This window comes from Bicyclus anynana, chromosome 16 (assembly GCF_947172395.1).
Source record: "Bicyclus anynana chromosome 16, ilBicAnyn1.1, whole genome shotgun sequence".
In the NCBI taxonomy this organism is placed as follows: Eukaryota; Metazoa; Arthropoda; class Insecta; order Lepidoptera; family Nymphalidae; genus Bicyclus; species Bicyclus anynana.
Window position 1 is genome coordinate 12,483,866 of NC_069098.1, and position 17,616 is coordinate 12,501,481.

The 17,616-nt window shown below is 36.2% G+C and overlaps 1 protein-coding gene across 6 annotated transcripts in view; it reads left to right on the plus strand.

Moving 5' to 3' along the window:
• The window catches only part of LOC112057842 (uncharacterized protein CG43867), a 408,406-nt gene that overhangs the window by 113,462 nt on the left and 277,328 nt on the right, over nucleotides 1–17,616 (plus strand). The gene's annotated exons all lie outside the window — the stretch shown is intronic.

Below are 17,616 nucleotides of genomic sequence, written 5' to 3' on the forward strand. Positions count from 1 at the left end.
GCAAATAATTACTAAGCCAAAGTATTCCATGTCGATACAAACAAATGGATTTTTTTAAATAAATAAAACGGTACGATGTATCCAACAAAAAGTCCAACACATCCGAACTCATTCGTGCAGAAACTAAAAGCGGAATTTCCGCAGGACGTAATGAAAAATGGATCAGACATCTATCATAAACTCTTTCCCGCGATATCCCGGAACGCAAAAACTTACCGGGAACGTGAATAATGTCACACGAAATTAAATCCCCACGCTATAAAGAACAGATGACGGGCGGCGTGGATAACTTTTGGATTTTAGGCGTTAAAGGAGCAAGTATACGGGCAAGTAAAATTGCTCAAATCCTTTCTAATACTTGCTAAGTTTTATTCTGTGTAAAATTGGAGACTTGGATTGAGTCGGAGTAAAATGGTAATCTGTTATGGTAATGGTAGTCTGTGTGGGTAATGACGTTCAATTTCTTTTTTTGAAGTTTAAGAGAAAAAAACCAGATGTAGGTATATACAGCCGAACGTAGAATTTTCTCCTTTTTAAAAATTGGGATGGAAAGCTTGAATAATCATTTACATTAGCACTTAAGTAACCGAAAATGTAAACCAATGATGTCCACAAGTGAACTAAAACTTATTGTGTTAGTTTGACGATCGAATGTCTTCTTATCAGTTAATAGTAGGTAGGTTAGTAGGTTTATAAGGTGCAACTTTTGATGCTCTAAATAGGAGATACTTCTGGGGAAAACCTCCTTCTTTTTAGCACTGAATATTATAATCATACTATACCTACAACAAACTGACTTATAAACATATCGTCAAAACAATTGTCGTGCAATAAAAATTGCTTTAAAAATTGCCCGTGTATCAAAATCACGTGGCTCGCAATGCTTCTCTGAATTTAAATCAACGTTTGAAAATTTATTTCTTCGGAATCGCCTTTAACTGTTTGAAGTCTGAAGATCTGTTGCTTGAAGTTTAGTCAGCACACTTTATTGCAATATTACCTTATCTTATTGTCTGATGATTCATGATGTTATTACATGTCCCACCAAAAACATTTTCATGTAAAGATTGAATTTAGGTAATAATTGCATATGCTATAAAATATCGGCCAACATCTATTTTTTACATACCCCTAAATGATAAGGGTGACCCACGCAGAAATTATTTTTCATTATCTTTTTTCGTCAACTTTTTACATTTTATTATGACCCTTCTGCGAATAACCCCCGTATTCAATGTTGACCGGGTATCACGCTGAAACTACTGAATCAATTAAAATGAAACTTGGCACAATTTGAGACCTTAACACTTAGTAGGTTAAAGTTTGTGTGGCAAGTACTTCTTCTTTTTACTTCAAGTTACATTCGTAAAAAGAACTACCAAAAATATACTAAAAAAATCTTTTTAACAAAAAATTCGAAAAATACGAAAAATAACACCCGTATTCCTACGGGTACGGGAACCACGCGGGTGAAACGGTGTGGCGTCAGCTTGTCTAATAATAAATATCAAAAGTCTGCTATTAGTAAATCGCTTAAAATGTAAACAATCGTTACGAACGACTGTAATAAACCGATTGCCCTATGGAGTGGTATTAATTTAAAAAGGACAGGATCATGACCTCATGTTTGATGCCCCGTAGGACGGGAGCCATAAGTTTTTATCTGAAGAGCCTGCCATCAAACTGAAGTCACGTGGAAGAGATTCCCTTTATCCCTCCATTGACTGATATGGCTGTCGCAACGTATATTAGTTATCAATATTGGGGTCAAATGTGACTACGGGATCGCTTTAAGAAAAATTGTTGAGGAAAAGCTATTAATTTCTTACATGATATATCGTTTAAGTATTGAGCATTACATTGATTGGTGATGTGAAAACAAAAGCGATCTTTTCATTTATATGTAGAGTTTGGGATATTTCTTTCCGCTTTCCGGTGCGGGGTCGCCAAGGTGCTGAATGGTGACCCCGCACCGAAAAGCGCAGTGTTGGTCGACCCCCAGGTGGAACGAAGATATCAAGCGGGTTGCATGGAGCTGCTGGATGTTGGCGGCTCGAAATCGTTGTGCTTGGAGGTTCATGCAAGAGGGCTATGTCCAGCAGTGGACGTCTATCGGCTGATAAGGTAGGGTAAGGAAGGTAGAGTTTGGCTAGTGAAAGTAGATACTGAAATCGCCCGCCAAATTTAAGTGGAGGCGAAGAGGGTGCGGAAAGGTAAACATAAGGGGTCTATACCTTGCACGTTGTTGAGTACCTCCACCACTTATGAGCCCATAATATTGCTTGGTACATTTAGGGCAACCAAAAAAAAACTTCGGAAATATTCAACCAGCACGTCAGATTAAGATAAGGTAGATGAGTTGATAGCTAAAGTTATTAATTCCACTGTTAAAATCGAAAAAAGTATATAACCATTCAATCTACCAAATGCAATCGGTCCTCATGACGCTTTAGTAACTGAAAATTTAGCATCTCGAGCTTCCCTACCATATCGGGAATATGCGAGGTGAAAAAAGAAAAAGAAGATGAATAATATACATAATTATAAAAAATAATTTGTATTCTTAATTTTACTCATTTCAATTTAAAAAAAATATATTAAACATGACAAAGCATAAATTGACGATTTGATATAATTGGAGTTTGTAAGTATCTGGGAAATTTGAGAGAAACTTTTAATTAAGCGTCGCGCTGTGCAGTTGTTGAGTGTTGGGCCAATTTGTGAAGTTTACGAGTGTTTACCATTTTTCATTTATCGGTTAGGGGATCTAACAAAAGTGGGTTGGTTTTTTATTGAATACTAGCTGACGCCGCGCGGTTTCACCCGCGTGGTTCCCGTTCCTGTAGGTATACGAGGATAATATATAGCCTTCCTGGATAAATGGGCTATCTAACACTGAAATATTTTTTCAAATCGGAGCAGTGGTTCCTGAAATTAGCGCGTTCAACCAAACGAACAAACTCTTCAGCTTTGTAATATTAGTATAGATTAAAACAATATTTAAAACTTTTGAAGCTCTGATAATTCTGGTAAAGGGTCCGTACCTACTCACCGAATGTTATTTAGTTCAAATTATAGTTACGAAGGTTCCAAAGGCGAATTTGCTCCGATAATAGCCCACAATAAACTCAGCCAGGGTTATTTTTTGTTTATCACCATTTAACAATATTTAAAGTAGCCAGTACTTACTTACACAGTAGTTGTACTTACTTAGTGCAATCATTTCCAAGCATTTTTATCGCTAATATAATCATGTTATAAACCCATTTAAACTATACATATATATACAGATAATATTTAAATAATAAATCTATAATAAAGTACCTAATAATATTAATTAATTAGGTACCTACAATAAAATCCTACTAATATTATAAACGCGAAAGTTTGTATGGATGTTTGGATATTTGTTATTCTTTACCGCCGCTATTACTGAAGCGATTGGGCTGAAATTTGGAATGGAAATAGATTTTACTCTGGATTGACACATAGGCTACTTTATATCCCGAAAAAATCCATGGTTTCTCGAGATTTGCGAAAACTGATGATTTTGATGATATGAATGTTTGTTACTCTTTCAAGCCTCGACTACTGAACCAAATTAGCTGAAATTTGGTATTGACATATATTATAGCATGGATTAACACATAGGCTACTTTTTATCCCAGAAAAATTCATGGTTTCCGAGAGATTTGTGAAAAATTAAATTCCACGCGGACGAAGTCGCGGGCATTCGTACCACATAATAGACTTTTCATCCAAAAGTACCAACTGAATCTGAGAGATACTTTAGAGCGAGAGTAACCGCGGCCAAAATCTAGTTGCCAATAAAAAGAAACGTGCATAAAATGTTGGATACCCCAAAGATTTCATCCGCAAACTCGCAGATTTCTTGCACGGAACTGTTGACGCTAACACATTTTCCGTTCCGCCAACTCCCAAACTTCGCTTGTACGGAAATATTCGTGTAAAGTCTGAAACATAGCTGAAATCCCGTCGAGCCGGCCGATGGCGCCATACATCTTTCGGGTGCATATTTTATTTTGCCGCCAGCATTTATTGTTACATCCTTCCTCTAGCACTTTGGGAGTTCCCGTTTGAGTTTATCATCGTTTTGAGTAGGTAGGTACATTTCATGTTTCTTGCCATCTCTTAGCCAGTACCTGCTTATCGAACCAGTTGTATAATCTATATAAATAGACAAACTTGAAGTTTCTATGTGCTTGTATACTAAACAATCATCATCATTATCATATCAGCCGATGGACGCTACAGGACATAAGACTTTTGTAGGTACTTGCCCGCCTGCATCCAGTGAATCCCTGAGAAACGCTCGACGTCCTCAGTTCACTAGGTGGACATAGTTTGTCTAGTCGATGGTCGTTGGTATGCTGGAATGGCGACCCGGCACTATAAAGCGCTGTCTTGGTCGACCCCCCACAGGTGAACTGACGTCTTCAACTATTCAATGGTAAAGTTCATCATCATCATCATAATATTAACCAATGGACGTCCACTGCAGACCATAGGCCTTTTGTAGAGACTTCCAAACATCACGATACTGAGCCGCCTGCATCGAGCGAATCCCTGCGACTCGCTTGATGTCGTCAGTCCACCCGGTGGGGGGTTGACCAACACTGCGCTTTGTAGTGCGGGGTCGCCATTCCAGTACTTTGAGACCCTAACGTCCATCGGCTCTTCGAACTATGTGACCCGCCCACATTAGCTTCGCGACCACGGGCCAGCGCATAGCTGCCATCATACCTAGCGATGATGCATTTTTCATCCACTGTACCTTTCAGAACGATACTCGATTTCTGGGCAGCTAGACTATCTACATCACTAGTACTTTTACGTACAAGCTTTGTCACAAAAAATCTCAAAATTTAAAATTTCAATAATACTTCACTTCATTGCTTCACTTGATACAAGTGTAAAATCGTTAAAATCCAATTTCCTTCAAAGCTTTTAACATAAAATGCAATATACAGGATGTATTAGTCAAAATTCATGTGTGTCCGCCCGCCGCGCCGCTCGCTCCCGTGTGCATCGAATTTGTGTAGCGCTTTGGCTTTTACAAATCGCACCTTTGGAACTGTGCACGTGTAACATAGAGTAATGTCGGGGATTAGAGCGATATATTGTAGCGTGAAAAATACTTTTTCACCTGTTTTTATTTTTGTAAATAAAAATGGATTTTGATTGGGGATCGGATAGGTATAACAATACCTATATTAAACTTGCCCCTTTTGTAAACAGTGTTTAAACTGAAATAAAGAACTATTATAAGCTATATTTTATTTTGACCCGTCGATAATAACCAGTAAAAAATTTAATATAAATGAAAAAAATCTCTACGTAACATTTTTGCCGCCAAAACAACACATAGCAAGTGACGTCATTCATAGATATAATGTGATTAGAGTTTCTAGGCATCTAAACTGCCTATATGCCAAAAATCTTCTTAGTTTTATACAGCAGGCGAGTAGCCTATTGAGCTTAAATGCTCCCCGACTGCACTGATTTAGTTATGCACCAATTTTTTTTTTAATTTTAAATTGGTTGTTTTTACAAATTGCATCTTTGGAAATGTCAACGTGTAACACAAATTGTGAATGCATATAAATTTTTAAAACGTTTTTAGGCACTTATTCAAAATCAGTAAGCATCATACAGTCAGCTTATATATATAGATTATAACCTCAATAGCTCAACGTTAAGAGCGATCGGACTCATCACCGAGGGGTGGTGGTTCGATCCCCGCCCCGTTGGACTATTGTCGTACCCACTCCTAATACAGTCTTTCCCTACTAGTTGGAATGAGAATATTGGTGATATTTCAAAGATATGGCAAATATTCTTAAAAAAAAAAAGCTTAGGTATTTTATAAAACTAAATGTTTATTAGTCTTAGCCCTTATCATAGATAAGGTCTTAGTAGGTTTCAAAAGCCTGACTATGTTTTTTACTTTTTTTTTTATTCCTGTTTAGTTTACTCTATTGTACTTTACTTAGTTGCTCTGTGCTAATCTCAAAAGGCCCATACATCACTTCGGTACAGGCGCTCTCAGTCCCTATAAATCAATCGGCCCCAAATAGTTGCCGACTACTACAAATATTTTAATTTATACCCCAATCAACATACGAGTACCGACATCTAAATGAATCTGTGAAAGCCAGACATACCACATTTAAAATGAGATTTGTCGGGCCTTTCGCAGCTTTCATAAAATTAGTCATTTTATAAAGGCTGATAATTTGTCTTCCTATGGTCCTACGTCAGGTAGGTTTTTTTTTATTTTTATTTTTTACAAGTTAGCCCTTGATTACAATCTCGCCTTATGGTATGCTTAGTGATGCAATGATGAATGTGTGATGATGCAATCTAAGATGGAAGCGGACTAACTTGTTAGGAAAAGGATGGAAATCCACACCCCTTTGGTTTTCTACACGACATTGTACCGGAACGCTAAATTGCTTGGAGGTACGTCTTTGTCGGTAGAGTGGTAACTAGCCACGGCCGATGCCTCCCACCAGCCAGACCTGGACCAATTAAGAAAATCTCAATCAGCCCAGCCGGGGTCCGAACCCAGGACCGTCTTGTAAATCCACCGCGCATACCACTGCGCCACTGAGGCCGTTCTTGGCTATAGCAGGCTTTTGGTCTATTGAGAGCCAAATAAATTTCACATTGAAAGAAAGAATAATACATTCATGATCATCATCATCATCATCATCATATCAGCCGAAGGACGTAGGCCTTTTGTAGGGATTTCCGAACATCACGATACTGAGCCACCTGCATCCAGCGAATCCCTGCGACTCGCTTGATGTCGTCGACCAACGCAAAGCACTTTGGGACCCCAACGTCCATCGGCTCTTCGAACTATGTGCCCCGACCATTGCCACTTCAGCTTAGCGACACGTTGAGCTATGTCGGTGACATTGGTTCTTCTGCGGATAGCCTCATTTCTGATTCGATCACGCAGAGATACTCCTAGCATAGCTCCATCGCCCGCTGTGTGACTCTGAGCCATTTTGTATTGTTATTTTGTAAGAACAGTACATTGAGCTATAAAAATGAACGTCGAATTGTTGCATTTTATATTACGTACGTTTGGGAGTAAGGTGGACCCTGCTGTTGGGTACATTTAAATTGAATATTACCCAGACACTATATAAACAGTGCTCAGTTATTGTAACAGTTCCCGTGTTCTGAACGATTCTGACGATTTTACCGGAAACTAGTCCGAGCGAATGGCGTAAAGTTTCGCGTACACCGAGCTTTGTTAGCCCGTTCACAAGTTAACAAAGCTTCGAACATGACGGAAACGAGCGAAACTTTTCAATTAAAGTGAGAACTGCTTCACTGATAGTAAATAATCAAATCAAATCAAATCAAATCAAAAATCATTTATTTCAAGTAGGCTCAGTTTACAAGCACTTTTGACACGTCAGTTGACTATTTGTAAAGATTCTACCACCGGTTCGGAAGGCAGGTTCTGCTGAGAAGATACCGGCAAGAAACTCAACAGTTGCTCTTTTGAAAAAGTCATACAGTATTATAATTTACAATTAATAACAATTACTGTTTACATTTTTTATAGTTTTACTTTCTGTGTGAAGGTGGAAGCTGATCCAACGACCTCCAAGCATCTTTATCATTAAGGAACTCATCAATGTTGTAGTACCCTCGACTAAGTAGATGTTTTTTAACACATTGCTTAAAGCCATGCATTGGCAGGTCCATCACAGTCTTGGGGATCTTATTATAGAAGAGTACACCCAAACCTACAAAAGATTTTTTTACTCTTTGGAGACGATATGCAGAAATAACTAACTTATGCCCGTGTCTAGTAAGACGTGGGTTTAAATCTCCTTTTCGTTTGTACAAATTAATATTTTGTCTTACATATACTATACTGTTATATATATATTGACAGGCTACTGTTAGTATACCTATTTCTTTAAACTTTTGACGAAGGGACTCGCGTGATTTTAATTGATATATTGCTCGAATTGCTCTTTTTTGAAGAACAAATATAGATTGTATATCGGCAGCCTTGCCCCACAATAAAATACCGTAAGACATTACGCTGTGAAAGTACGCAAAATAAACAAGCCTAGCTGTATCAACATCAGTAAACTGTCTTATTTTTCTCACGGCAAATGCCGCTGAGCTAAGTTTACCAGACAGTTTTTCTATATGAGCACCCCACTGAAGTTTACAATCCAAGGTCACTCCCAGGAAAACTGTGGAACTCTCCATTTCCAGTGTTTCACCATCGATCATTATAGACTTATCTAATTTTTTAACATTTGGCAATGAAAACTCAATACATTTAGTTTTCTTGGCATTCAAAAGTAGATTATTTGCAGTGAACCAATGCGACACATGCGATATGGCACGGTTTACGTCGTCAGAGTTATCTTTATTTCTGTCGGACTTAAAAATTAAGGATGTGTCATCAGCAAACAGTACAATCTCACATATGCCGCTGACATGGTATGGTAAATCGTTTATGTACACTAAAAATAGAAAAGGACCCAGAATTGAACCCTGTGGGACGCCCATTATGGTAGTGGAACCGTGCGACTTTATATCATTTATGCATACCTTCTGCGTTCTATCACTGAGATAAGAGGCAATGAGATCGAGTGAGAGATCAGATATAAATTATCTTTAGTCAATGAATAAGATGAGATAAACTTATTCATGTCAAAATAAAAAAATGCATCGCTGTGATGGTATGTCAAGTTGTATAACATAAGATTCAAGTTATGGATATGCTTATTTTCTTTAGCAATTGACTTAAGGTATGGAAATGCACATAATGTAAATTTACATTTGGTTCTATTATGTAATACCAAAAGCTTTTCAATACATTTTATAATTTGATGCCTTTTAATATTTGAACTGTTCCCTAACATCAAAATTACATTTGAGTAACCAACTACATTTTCTATACTTATGCTATTTATTAAATAACTAAAACTAGCCCCCGGAAAACATTTATTAGTCACTGAATGGTTTAAGTAATGGCTCATAATGGAGCCAAAATCCTTACCTAACTTATCAGAAATTATTAGAGTCTTTTTTTGAGCCTTGTCTGGCAAATTAAAACTATGTGAACTTAAATTATTATCTGAGATTGAAGGAATTGGAATAACATTATTATTACACTGCTCATTTTTGCCAATATATCCAGAAATAGACAAAACACTACAATCCTGGGTAACCGAAGGTACCTGATTTGAACATTGGCATTTGTTACTTAATGATTCAAAACGGGCCATATTGTATGTACCTAAGGCTAACAACTCTTCAGCCGCTATGATCTGATCATGGATCTGACTTTGAGACAACTCATATTTAGCAGTTATTTCCTGCAAGGAATTTTCCATTTGATTTAATTCATACTGTAAAATTTGTGTTTCATTTTCATATTTTTCCCTGGAATTTTCAAGTAAAGAACAGTAAGTGTTAACTTTTTTTATTAATAGTGACCGTTCTTTTCTTAAAGCCAGGTTTTGTTTATTTGTGCTATGAAATTTAATTAGTTTTTGAGTCTTTTTGATTATTTTTTTAATTTTAATATATTTTTTAATTTTATTGTGGCTATTAAAGAAAGTATGTCTTAAAGATTGTGGCATAGCTGAAGTTTTGGTTGCACATGGGCTGTCACAAGTCAGATCAATGCAAAGCATTGGCGCCGGGACTGATGTGGAAGAGGCAAGCAGTTCATTATACAGATTGTTTGTATTTTGTGTTTCAAAATGTTGTAATTGTGACTGAAGGTCATTAATCGTTTTGTGTGCACTGTTCAGTTCATCTTCCAACATTGATATTTTAGCCAGGGCTTCATCATAAGTCCGTATACACTGGTTGAATGTATCAACTGCTTCCTGAAGCTGGCTGCGCTCCTCCAAAACCATAGTGTGAGTGCTGTGTAGTTCGGCAAGCTCAGATTTTAATTGGGAGTTTTTAGCAATAATATTTCTCAGTTCCTCTTCATTATCATCTTGTTCCTTCATCAAATCAGAATTTAGTTGTTTCAGTGACTTGATTTCCAGTAGGGCATTCTTTAGCTGGAGTTGTTGTTCCATTGCCGCTGCCCGTCGAGTTAACATTGGACGAGCCATCATACAAGTGGTCCTGAAACACACCAATCAGAATAAATGTTAAAGAAGGAAAATAGATAACATAGGTATAATAAAGGAAGGAAAATGAAAATGAAAAAGAGATGGAAAATGTAAAAAAAAATGAGTAATAATAATTGTTTAAAAGTCTATACGGAAGTTTAAGTCAAATAAATTTTAATTTAGTATTTCAAGTATATATTTGTATTTCACAGTTACCATGGAATGAAAGTGTAATCTAACACACAAAACATAAATATAATATAACTTATGTAGGTAGCTACTTTTGTTAAAGATTGCTTTTGGAAAATACAACTTATTCTCTTCAAGCAAGCAATTTTATAAGTGGAAACAATATATTAACTTTAAGTACTGTATTATAGCTCGTGGTATTATAGTGTAGTGTATGTTTTTGTTGTCTGAGACAGTATAAGTTTGCGTCGACTTTGCTTCCACTAACAGTCAAGCAAAGTGAGGAAACTTTTGTCTTTTCTGTGTGATGGGACGTATCTCGTGATTAACGAGAATGTAAAAGTGTAGTTGTGCGATAAACCTTAAATAAAAGTATTGTATAAGGGCAAATAACAAAGAAAATAGAAGCAATACTCCCCCGGTAAACTCCTTTGTTCGTTGAGTTTCAAATTTTTCACCTGTCAACTTCTTGCAATTTTAGTTACGGCTACGTAAGCCAGAAATACTTTATTTTAACACTGTTATAGTTTAAGTCTATAAATAAATTAGCGTTATTTATGTTTTAAACGTTAAAAAGTAAAAAGAAACAATAAAAACTTAAATTATTAAAATTAATTTCTAGGAGCAGCTGATTTTACAACCAAATTTATTTATTAAAAAAACTTGATGTTATTCAAAACATTGGCTTGCGCATAATAAGTGGGGTTATGCGCTCTACACCTGTTAATTCAATGGAAGTAGAGACTTGTATTTCTCCTTTAATTGTAAGACGCATATATTTAGCTGAAAGATTTTGTTTGAAAGCTCTATCGTTGAGCTCTTCAATAGTGAACAAACTTTTGCTTCCAAATAGTCTACTAACTGTAACTAAATCTACAACTGAATCTTTATCAATTCATTGTTTTCTGTTTAATGTGATGTCTTACGCAAGGGGCGCTACCAAAACTACTGGTCCGATGCAAGGGGCACTACTTAATCTACTGGTCCGATTAAAATGCGGTTTTCAGTGATGGGTTTGGGTTTGATTGGTACAAATTCTTAGATAAATGTTACGGTGACAAGTAGTAGTTGAAGTGAAAAAATATTTGTGCAAAACAAAACCTGGATGTTATCTGTAGTGGGGGTTTTAAATTATTTGATCCTTTTTCCATTCCGCTTAACCGTCCTGGGTTTTTTAAACAATATAAATATATAAATCTTGCTTTTTATTGCTTTTTGACAACAACAGATTTATATTATTTTGTGCAAAAAATTCATGATGATCCCTTGATGAGAGGGGCATGAAGCCACTAATTTATTATATCTATATATATAAAAATGAATTGCTGTTCGTTAGTCTCGCTAAAACTCTAGAACGGCTGAACGGATTTATCTTATCTTGGTCTTCAAATGTTCGTGGAGGTATAGGGAAGGTTTAAACCTTCCCTATACCTCCACGAACATTTAGGTGGTTAGGTGAGAAAAATTAGTGTAATTGCCGGGAAAACCATAAAAACAACCCTTTTTTATTTCCCATACAAACGTTTAAGAGTATAGGGGTAGGGTATGGTAGGGGTAGAGTAGTGTAGAGTAGGGATAGGGAAGAAGTGCACATAAGTCAAAGCGAAGCTTGACCGGGTCCACTAGTTATATATAATAAATTATTAATAATTTATTATATTATATATACTCACATTCTTATTTTTTATTATAAGATTTGAATGAACTTTTACTAGTAATTAAGCGCTTGGTGTGCCCCAAGTACTGCAACAGAAACCCATACTCGGCAGTTATATGAAACGATGGACACGATCTCCATTCCATTTGCAGTATCTTTCACTATATTGGCAGTGATTTCATACTCGCCGCTGCAATCGAGAGCGTTCGACTGTAGGAACTGGGGCCGAATAAAAGAGAAATAATCTGTTGCATTTTATTTATTTGCGGAATCAGCTCAACAACACTCGACGGGCGCAACTGAAATTGAAATAAACGAAATTGAACTAACATTTCCATCTTTTATACCGGGGAATGAATTGGAAATACTATTTCTAACCAGTTGCAGATCGTTTGTGTTATTTGTAACATATTTTATTTATATACACTTTCTAGAATTGTAAATTCATGCGTTAGATATGCAAAATCTAACTGTGTCCTACTAGTTAAGTTAGGCTATCTAACACTGAAAGAATTTTTCAAATCGGACCAGTAGTGTGCCTGAGATTAGCGCGTTCAAGCAAGCAAACAAACAAACTCTTCAGCTCCATAATATTAGTATAGATAACATTTGTTGCAGTTACCAGGTTACCTTAGTTTCTACTTACATCGTTCACCAAGTATAATCCAATTTAACATTTCATTTCGTCATCCCATATTCATTGAACTTCAAAATGGAGGTGGCACGAGCGCTGCTCTCTAAGTTAGTGTCATTACAGCCAGTAAAGTATCCAGCAGACAGGCAATCTCGGCTGCATTAGCTTCTACGTCAAGTGTCATGTAAGTGATGGGGCTTAGATACTTATCACCGTATAGTTTGTGCTTTGAAATGTAACCTTATGAAGTTAGGAGGATCGCTAAAGTTTGAATTAAAAAAATGTAGACTAATTCTCTGAAAGAAATATTTTTTTTAGTTTCATTATAACTGCAATCTATCGTGAGACATTAAGCTGGATTTAGAGTATTATTAAGGTGTGTTAGATGCAAAATCCAGTGATTTGCCCAAATACAATAATGTAGTGTCTATTTCATGACATCTTGTGGTGCTTGTCTCTTGTCAGGTTTTTTTAGGGGTATGGCAGGGTAGGGTAGGGTAGGGGTAGGGTAGGATAGGGTAGGGGTAGGGTAGTTTACATCGACTTTCACGCGGACGAAGTCGCGGGCGTCCGCTAGTACTTAAATAAATACTACCAATATTAGAATTGAAACTATTGTAAGTGTTATTCATATTATTTATTATGAAACTAAACACGGCTAAAACTCACGTGAAATGTCAGGGTATGCCAGACTACTTTCAAACCCATACGGGGTCCTTAGTCATGAGTTGAAACTATTTAACTAAAGTTTGTACCGTTTGAATTTTAGCCGTGTTTCAAAATAAATTAAATAGTACCTACTCAACTAACTCGTACATTTTCACCTTAACCTTAAATATTTTCCTGTCTTAGCTTTAAGTTTTTGTATACGAGACTGGTTTCGTAACATTTTGCTCTCTCATCCTCTATTCATTATACGTCAAAATTGAAGCGATATCGCGAAGTCGCTTACCAGGTGAAATATCGTGTCAGACAGGCAATTTCGTTTGCACAGGGCGGTAGGTCGCATATTGACTATCGAGGCATGTTGCCGGTATCTACAAGTAGTAGTATATATCATATCTAGATTTAAATGTGTTTTTTTTTTAATTTCTGATTTTATTTACATAAAGAACTAGCGGACCCGGTCAAGCTTCGCTTTGACTTATGTGCACTCTTTCCCTATCTTTAACCTACAGTACCCTACTCCTACACCTACCCTATCCTTACCCTACTTCTGAATTCATTTTTTACAAAAAATGTGGTAAATGATAACCGATTTTTTGCTATCTTCACATAAGCTATCTAGTAAATAGTCCGAACAAAGCCTAATAAACATTTGGTTTGGATAGGTGAGCCCGTTTTTGAGTTCTAAAATTACAACGATTTATGAACGCACGCGTAAATGTTAATCATTACATAAACAGTATTCGACAGGATGGACAACAAATGTGTGACAGGTACTAAACAAAGTAACATTTATGGAAAATTATTAATCTTTCATAATTATTTATTCATCGAATTTTCATTGTTTTTAAGATTTATTCTGTTATTCTTGGCGGAGACAAATCCATGAAAATCGGTCCAGCAGATCTGAGTTAGAAGTGTTCTAACAAACCCGACTTTCTTTTATATATATAGATACATTATGGAACTTAAACTAACTTATCCTAATAATTATACAAATCATGCCCACGTGGAATGGTGGCAAGAATACTGGCTGCATGTCCATACATGCATACCACTGCGCCACGGAGGCCGTCAAAACTGGTGGTAATGATAATGACCGGGACAACGACTTAACTTGTTCACCGAGGCACGGGGCTCTTCCCAACTCCTAGCTTAGAATTTAACTTGAAAATTTCATAGAAGTAAGAAAAACTGAGTATTTTGGATATATCCGTTATTTATATTTCCTATTTAGGTCAGCATCGTAGACGAAAAAATGGCAAAAGTTAAATGGCACATAAAACGCCCTTTTAAAAGAATGTCATTACTACAGGCACATTCATCTCCGAAACGCAGGAAGGAGGCCTTTGTTCACAATACTCATTTATTTGGACAAAACTTTTTTTACCGTTAATGTGCAAATTAACCGTCAGAAATGCCGGAATCCAACAATGCCTTTTTTGTCCGGCGGAGTTAAATATTTTGGCGTAACATTGAAGTTGGTGCATAGTATTACCATTTTGTATTCTGTTTAAAAGCGGTTTTGATTTATATTCCTTCTTGACAAAGTCTCATATTAAGGATCATCATCATCATCATCATCATCATCATCATAGTAATTGTTGGAAATAGAAATCCTGTAACGCATTTCAAACACCAGTAACGAGTAAGAGTTCCTTACTGTTAGTTAGTTAGTTTGTTAGTTATAGATATTTTTTTACAATATAAATAATTTCGTCCCCGCACCAAAAGATTTCTGATTATAAATAACATAAAAAACATGGCTTTTTAAAAAAAATCGGAGCTGTTTCTGAGGACTTCCTGCATTTGCTTGTTCTATGTATTATTTGACTCCACTATGTGTACACGTGAGTTCTGGATTAGATCCACAGTTGAAATCAAGTCAGGATTTACTAGTAATATTTTCTAAATTGGAAAGCCGCTATCACTTTTAGTGAATTATTAAAATGCATCAAAAATTGACTCGATATTGCTTTGCGTACATCTTTGTCGAAAGGTCATGAAATTTTAAAATCTATAATATGTCATATTTCATAATTAATATAGGTACATGTTATTATTGCAGTGGATCTATAGTCTCATATTCTGTAAGTTATAGAATGTGATAGAATCTGCTTGGACGAAAATATAACGTGGATTTTATAAAAGCAGCGCAGAGTTCCTTTCTTACAACGAAATATCCCTTGTAATAATTAAGTGCTCATAAAAAGCTTTCGCTTTCCATTAAAAGCCTCAAGCTACTTAACCCTAAATAGGATCACAGTTCTCCAACATGGATCTCGGGAAATTATTAAAAAAAATATATAATATAGAGAGTGGGACGGAGATTTCCCTTCATCAACATAAGCCAGGCCGGCCTTTTGATTGAATTAACATGAAACTTTTCGGCCTCGCCTGACAAATTTATCGCCATGAAATTTTTTCACCGATCCACCGTAAAAAGCAAGTTTGACTTCCGAATTTAATTTCGTTTATTGGGATTTCGTTTTTTTTTACTCGCCCCCGTTTTTCAATTTGCGCAAATTCGTGTTCCTGTTACGGGTTACCTACGTTTGAAATACGACGGTCTTGTTTAATTTTTTTATTGAAAATGTGTTTGCATCAACTTATTGCATACCTAATGTTTGATAAATTGAGCTATATGACTGACTCATTGGTCCGGTGGTTAATTAGATAATTACGGCTTCGGATTTTGAGATCCTCAGTTTAAGAAATTAAATATCGCGTGTCTCAAACGGTGAAGGAAAACATCGTGAGGAAACCTGCATACCAGAGAATTTTCTAAATTATCTGTGTGTGTGAAGTCTGCCAATCCCCATTGGGCCAGCGTGGTGGACTATTGGTCTAACCCCTCTCATTCTGAGAGTAGACTCGAGCTTAGCAGTGAGCCGAATATAGGATGATAACGAATTCACAGACAAGACTTTCCTTTCTAAATTAGCGCTTATCAGTCTGTATCGTTATTTAACAAGCGGGTACGTAGCGTAGATATAATGCTATTCACAGATAAGATTTAGTATAGAAACTCTAATAAGGTAAATACTTTAAAAATACAAAAAAGTGTCTATAAACGGGAGTAGACAACCAAGTTCTGAAAACACTACACATTCCAAGTTAGCGCGCTACAATTTGCACTTTCATATAACAAGCGAGTAGTTAGCGTAGTCGAGTGCTAACTTATATTTGTTGTAACAATTTTTTACAGAAATTACCATTCACAGAAAACCTCTAAAACTCTCAGTATATAAGTAAAGGTTAATAGCGTCACAGTTACAGCCGTACTATCCAAATACAGAATCTCTTATAAGTAAAGGTTAATGGCGTCATTAACTTTAAAAATACTAAAAGGTGTCTTTAAAAACTAATTGGCAACCATGTCACATAAACCCCTTCAAGTGCACTAGATTTCTATAAAAACTTACTATTCACAGTCGTACTATCAAAATACAGAATCTCTTATAAGTAAAGGTTAATAGCGTCATTTACTTTAAAAAAATACTAAAAAGTGTCTATAACCACAAATTGGCAACCATGTCACATAAACCCCTTCAAGTGTACTAGATTTCTCGTAGAACTTACTATTTACAGTCGTACTATCAAAATACAGAATCTCTTATAAGTAAAGGTTAATAGCGTCATTTACTTTAAAAATACTAAAAAGTGTCTATAAACGCGAATTGGCAACCATGTCACATAAACATTTAGGGGCTCCGAAGCAAGCGGGGGCAACATAAAACGTCCTGCAAGAGGACGGTCATTAAACAAGATCGCTATCATAATTGAATTAAAAATTCCGACACGAGCCCTCTCTGCAGGAGGCGTGCCCTCGCCCTCGCAGTCAGGGTTTATTTGTGTCTATAATGTACAAAGATGACACTTAGTGCTGTGCTTAGCGTTTATCGTATTTATCATACTAGTCTTTATTTTTATCTCATTAGATACTGCCTAACATACGAGTAAGTCGCTAGTACTTGACTATGCTAGGTAAAGTGTTCCAAAGTTGTATTTCAATACGAAATATTATAAGGTAGACATTTTTTTGTTAAATTTTAAATATTATGAATGATGATATTGAGAATGATCAGATGAATGACAGTCCATCGGGCAGAGGTCGAGCCCATGATCTCTCGGATATGAAGTCGTAGTTACTGAATTATAAGTTATCACCATGAGCGCCAACCTCCTCAATCAATCAAAATCCATCTCCTATAAGAGAGATAGATTTAGTGCTAAGGCTTTAAATCTAACTCTCTTATAGAAGAGGAGGCTAAAAATAGGCTCACTGTTGACTAGACCAGTGTTCCGCAAACTTTTTGTATTCGAGG